The sequence below is a fragment of the Phasianus colchicus genome, chromosome 2, assembly GCF_987193195.1.
Source record: "Phasianus colchicus chromosome 2, bPhaCol1.hap1.1, whole genome shotgun sequence".
NCBI lineage: Eukaryota > Metazoa > Chordata > Aves > Galliformes > Phasianidae > Phasianus > Phasianus colchicus.
This window is the reverse complement of record NC_143437.1, coordinates 48,555,133-48,561,713: the sequence shown is the minus strand read 5'-3', so window position 1 is coordinate 48,561,713 and position 6,581 is coordinate 48,555,133. Positions and strand designations below refer to the sequence as shown.

Genomic DNA, 6,581 nt, shown 5'->3' with positions numbered 1-6,581 from the left:
TTTTACACTCACTATGGAGACTAAATTAGCACAGATGAAGCAGGGACAAACATTGCTCTCCTCCCCCAGCCACACTGTGGCTGTGGTTGGGGCTCTGCTGCCTGCCGGCAGCCTCCATCACTCATCCCTCTTGACATCTCCATTTTTCTCTCTCGAATAAACCACCTGCGTGTACATGAAATGGCACTTAATGGTTCTCTGCACTACCTCCTTCGCCTTGACATGATGCTGCTTTGAGTGTGTATAGTGGTGACGTGTAACATTCCTACATAAAAGCATTACATTTGTATAGCATTTCAGAGTGTCATATATATTTATATATATATTAAAAAAAATCCACAGAGCTTGAGTTCTGGAAGAAAGCAGTTTAAATCCAAGCCACATTCACTGCATCTCTGCAGCACTGTGCTGTCAGTGAAGGCAGCTCCTTGTCCTGAGGTATCTACTTGCTGGTGGCTGTAGCGGTGTTTTTGAAGCTGGGTTCCAGCTGTGTTTTTCAGACATGGAAGCTATTTGGCAGCTTGTAGCTAAAGTGTGTGTGAGACAGATGGTAACTCAATCTGATGTGAGGAGTCACCATTCTGCTTCTGAATCACGCCTCAACCCTTTGGAGAAAGTAATCATTAGACTAGTGTAAGGATAGGGGCGCTTAGTATGATGATGAAACTCAAAGCTGGAAAGATAAGAGATTAAAGATAGCGCTTGCTCATCAGTCAAGACATCTGGGTTTGGTTTATGGTACACATTCCTCAGCATCTGTTCTGGAGACTGGAGGATTTCCTTCTTTTCCTCGGCTTTTGTTCCCTCATCCTGTATCACAGCCACCCATCCCTGCAGATGCCATGAACCCAGACATACGACCACCAATCTGGGACCAATAACCTGTCATTCTCATGGTTTTTGCAACACAGTAAAGCAGTGCACTCTGCCAACTGTATCCAAAAGCCTGGGAGGGGTAGCTGGCAGGCCTGTTCTAGAGCAAGCACTGCTGATAGAGAGCCAAACCCCAGTATAAACATTGCTTGCACTCTGACTTCATTTGACAGAATTGGGATTTGAATAAGACCCATATGCCAGATGACCCAGTGGTACAGGGAGCTGACAGCTTAGTGAGTATGGATGGCTGAACCAATGCTGGGCATTCTATGCCACTGGCAGACAACTGTACTTAGGGACTGTATAAAAACATTGGGGCTGATGAGAAGCAGCGATTTTTTCCTTCGCTCATCTCTTGGCATAGGGTGCAGGTTTAGGTGCTATCATGTAAGAAGGACAAAAAACTGTCAAAGAGCATCCAAAGGAGGGCTCTGAAGATTGGGAATTGTATGGAAGGTAAGGTGTATGAAGAATGGCTGAGGTCCCTGGGTTAGTTCAACCCAGTGCAGGGGAGATTAGCAGAGGCCTCATGGCGGCTGCAGCTCCTCACAGGGAGCAGAGGGGCAGCGCTGAGCTCTGCTCTCTGTGACAGCAACAGGGTCTGAGAGAACGGCATGGAGCTGTGTCAGGGGAGGGGTAGATAGGGGTTAGGGAAAGGGTCTGCACCAGAGGGCGATGGGCACAGCCCCAAGCTGCAGGAAGTTCAAGGAGCGTTTGGACAGTGCTCTCAGTGACAGGGTTTGGATTTTGGGTGGTGCTGTGTGGAGCCAGCAGTTGGACTCAATGATCCTCATCCCTTCCAACTTGAGATGTTTTATTATTCTGTGATTGTGCCTCTCTGGAAGCGTGTGCCCTGTATATATTTTGACTTTTTGCATTTAAAAGCAAGCACAAAATGATGCTAAGGGATATACAAAACGTGTATGACAGAGTATATCTCTGGCCAGAAATAAACAGGGGAAAAGCATCACTAAAGAGGCTTCAGCAGCCCTGAGAGCAGTGCTGCTGCTACCCTACCTGCATGCTGGATGCTCCTCATCTTCATGCTTCTGACTGCAGCCCTTCCCACAACAGCAAGGCATACTCAGGTGATGGGAGTCCAGGGAGGCAGACATCTAGTTTGGGGATGGCTTGTTCTGAGGAAGTAGGGCAAGGTGGTCAGGGCGTGGCCTAGGACCAAGAGTGAAATGATAACCACATTGTCACTCGGTTAAAAATAGACAAGTCTGAGATGACTTTACAGAAAGCAGTGCTGGAAATGTCACAGAAATAACAAAGACCTGCAGGCCTGGTTATAAAAAGGGTGGTGGGAGAAAAAAACGCAGCAGAAAGGTGGAGATTTATGAGGACCTCTTACAAGGCATAATTGAGAGAGCAGGGAGAAGAAACAGAAATATGTGTAAAGATGCCAGGGGACACGTTCCAATCTCGTATCTGAAGATGCATGTGCATTTATGGGCAAGCGATTACTCCAGTGTATTGGTAAAGGCATATGAAAACAGGTATATGCATATGCAAGCAGCCATTTACGTTCACTGGTATGAATTATGCATATACAGCTTCCTGTAAGATGCATGGCCCTGTGGCTTTTATTGGTGCAAATCAAGACTCATGCATTTTGAATATATGGCCCTTTTATGTCTGCCTACACCTATGTCAGTGTTTTATTGGGCTATTGTGTGCATTTCACAGAGACTCTGTTGCAGAGATCTGTACCACTAGCAGCCTTAGTTAAGGATGCTGCAGATCTGTGTGGACAGCATAGTTACATTAGATAGCAGAGCATTAAGGTAACTATTTTTTTATCCCTTAAATGCTGTATTTCAGGCCAATCACTTTACAGGATGCACAAAGCAAGCAAGCACAACTGCTCTGTACAGGGATAAAGAGCTGGTATGGCTGCACTTCTGCTCTCACTGAGGGCAGAGAGGTGGCCATCTATTCTCGTGTTCAAAAAGATCTGTTTATAAAGCTACATATAAAATGGTGATGGATTCTTTGTTGGTGACTGACTTGCTACACAGCCACAAGTGAAGTGCTTACCCTTTTGTTCTTGCTTTCTGCCATAGCAAAAATAACAGGATGGCAAACTGCTACAGCTTTGTTTGGAAGTTGACCTGGAGAGAAATTGAGGGGTATATGTACCATTTTCTGCCTCACTTGGGACAGAATGTGAGTGCAGCTGTACTCTTTGTTCCTGCCTGCAGACCCTCGGAGCCCTCCTTCCCTGGTGCTGTATCGTAGCACAGCATCCCACTGATCGATGATGATGAACTGACTTCAGAAAAACGGCCTTCCTTCCTTTGTTTCTTGCTAGCCAGGAAACAATTGGGCTGGTCCACCCTTGAGACACTTTGCAGTCTTTAAAATCGAGCAACAGCTTTTATGCAGGGTAGCAGAACCCAGGCACATTGCACAGGAGCAGGGTTCATCTTCCCAGCCCAGACAACTGAGGAAGAGGCCAAATCATGGGGAGAATCCTTTTTGCTTCCAGGTGTAGCAGCTGATTAAGTGAAAAGGTATCTGCCCTACAAGCCTCGATTTTTTAATATATATCTTTAGGTTTTTTTTATGTCTTCAAGTTGAAAACCAGCAGCATCCCTCTGATCGGTTAATAGTATATAATTTTAAAGGAAAAAAAGAAATAAAACAGGGGTTGCAAAGAATAATTTTAGTACATCATTCAGAGCTGTGATAACTGCATGAGAAAGAAGCAGACCATGCTGCAGACAGCATTTAAGAAGTAAGTGCCGGGATGACAGTGGTCGTTCGTATTATCTTTAAACACTGGGTTTATCTGATGGACTGCAGTGGGTCCTTAAGTTAACACTATGTTTTCTTATATACTTGGTTTTTGCCATTACACGCAGGCACTGCGTTGCTGTAATGGGATCCTCCTGAATCTCCTGGGCAATAGCAAAGCAACATTCTTTCCCAGTCTAAGTGATACTGCAGCGTGTCGGCGCATTTAGAGGTCAAGCAGCGTGGCAGTATGATGAAAACTCCCGTTCAGAAAGGCGTTCCGCCGCTCATGGTTCGGCTGCTGTGAGCTATTCCCATCCTGTGAAACCAAAGCCCACAGTATTCGCTCAATTACCAAATTTGTACCAGTACAAAAATGGAACAAGCACTCCTGAGAGAAATTCCTCTGTCCAGAGAGATAAATGAGACATCCTCTGTTTTATCTGCGTTTTTCCTTCCCCTGCAGCAATATGCTTTCTGTTACCTGAATAGGGGAGAATGAATCACTAAGAAATCCCAAACCTTTACAAAAACTCTCAAAGACGTTTGAAACAACAGCACTTAATTGTCTTCACTTATTTGTGTCTTTGCACTTTTGAAATCTGGCCTTGACTGGCAGGGAATTTAAGGGAATACAAGGGGACAGGTCTTTCACAAGACTCTTCTGATGTAAACAGAATTAAGAAAAGCCAGAAAGCTCTCAGACCCCTTTACTTTCTGGAGGTGTTTGTACACTCATCTAAAACTTCATGTACTTAGCCAACGGGGCTATCACTCTGTCAGAGGAGATTAAGCTAAAATGTTAGCTGTTTTCACAATAAAATTATTAATAAAACACCACAGTATGATATCCTAAGCTGTGGCTCCATGAGTGCTGATATCTTTGGATTACGTGGAGGCTATGCACCATCATGGACCCTGGGTCAGCTCCAAGGCCTGCTGCAGCCACCTGGTCCCATACAGCTGCCTCTTCCTTGCACTGAACAAATTTCGGTGGTAGTAAGGAAATGGGGTGGAGATGGGGGAGAGAATAATGCTTAGTGACCGCTGAGAGGATCACTGAGAATATTTGCTCTGAGCAAGAATGATCATCTAATTATTTTTCTTCTCCTACTTAGTAACAGGAAAACCAAGCAGCAAATTCTTACCAGATTTTTGGAGGCTTATTTAGAAAGATTTCAAGGATTTTATTAATTCTTTTTGAGAACTTCTCTAGAAAATCTTCTTTAAATATCTGGCAATAATGAAAATGCTTTGCTTTACATGAGCTAAAGGTTCTTACTTATTAAATGCTACGGTTATATTTTTAAAAATTGCATATTAAAAAGTTGACTTTTAAATTCACTTATTCATGACACTACATTACCTTTCTCTTACTCTTGTTTGGGAAGCCACAGACTGATCCAAACTTCAGACTCGCATACTGAAGAAACATGTTTCATGCCATGCAATTGTTCACTTTGTAAATAATTGTTATGACCTTAGTTTCATATTACATTAGATTAAAGGTGTAATTGTTTGTAATCCAATATGGCAAAGGAAGGGGAACATTGGATTCAGCAAATCAGGCTTCATATGATGGCATTTCTTACGGACTGTACAGTTAGCAAAGACTGTTAGGAACTATAAATAGTGGAAACTTGTAGGTTCAAAGAGCAGATTGTTTACTGACAGCAAGCAGAAGAACTGTTGCTAGGAGCTATCAGAACAAGAAGGGAAAAGTCCTGTGGGGTCTTCCAAGCCCACAACTGGAGTAGGTGGATTGTGTTCATTAAACTCCCCAAAGGATGGGATTTTGCAACATTTTCTGCAACACAGGTCAATGAATGGCAATGCTTTGGGAGTTACTGGGATAGTTCTTGAATTAATTTGGGTAGTGTTTCTGGGTAAAACTATGGGTCCACTGAAAGCAGCAGCAGTTTCATTATTGATTTGGCTGCAGGTAAAATCTCATCAAGCACACCAGGGGAGAAGGAGGAAAAGTTTGATTTCTTTTTCTTTTCATGGACTTTGGATACTCAAAGACTGCAAAACAGCTCTGCACAGGGATCTTTGGAGCCTGTAAACCTCAGTGAAGAACATGTTGCCTCTGCTTACATTGCATGTGCAGCAAGTGAAGAAGGGAGTGGGAGCTTCTGAGGTCTTGGTGGGTGCCTTCAAGCAATGCAGCAGCTGCATTGCAGAGGTTGGAGGTCATCAAGGGGGAGCTATGGCATGGAAATAACCTGAATCACCACCAGCGTGCTCCAGTTTGCTTCTCTAAATTAAACATTTTCAGGCATTCAGAACTATCTGTGTAAAAGCAGATGCATCTTATGTGCCTCTCATAGTGAAGATGAAGACCTTGTATCTAGCAATGACTGAAATATCTATTGTGAAGCAATCATTCCCAGCTTTCAGCAAAAATATCTTTTTTTATCTTATCCTAGAGCATTAGTTCAGTGCAAGCCTTTTATCAGTCCATGCATTTTATCAAAGTACCAACCAAGAACTCGAAAACCTAGGCAAGCAGATGAAAGGCGATGGGCTGTCACTGTAGCAATCCTCACCAACAGTCAATTGCCTTCAAACAAAAGGCTTCATTCCTGGTAACTTTTCCTTTGATTTTATTATTGAACAACTTCTCTGCAGTCCAACCTTCCTTTCTGCCTCAGGTCCCAGTGGGGCCAGGCTGGGGCACTGGAAGGTCTCACAACTAGTCAGTAGATTTTAAGTCAGTTTAGAGGAGATTTTGAGGCAGTAGAAAAAAGACTAGTTAAAATCTAGAGTATATACAAGCTACTTTTTCGTATAGGGATTAGGCAAATATAACTCACTTCTTAACACTTTCCATTTAGCTCTGAAAATGTCAGCCAAAGCTCCAATTTCCCTTTGCCTTTCAATAGTTTTTAATGTTGAAATATATCTGTTTTATCTCAAAGAATATTGTTTCCAAGTGCACTGTTTTCATAAAATTCTTTAAA

At 43.1% G+C, this 6,581-nt stretch overlaps 1 long non-coding RNA gene across 1 annotated transcript; it reads right to left on the bottom strand.

The window, feature by feature from the left end:
• Positions 1-361: 361 nt before the first annotated feature.
• On the bottom strand, positions 362-5,420 carry LOC149919010 (uncharacterized). Its single transcript, XR_016464719.1, has 3 exons — positions 4,985-5,420; positions 1,894-2,046; positions 362-605 (listed from the first exon to the last, which is right to left on the bottom strand). It is a non-coding gene; the product is annotated as an uncharacterized LOC149919010 (long non-coding RNA).
• Between the last annotated feature and the right edge of the window lie 1,161 nt (positions 5,421-6,581).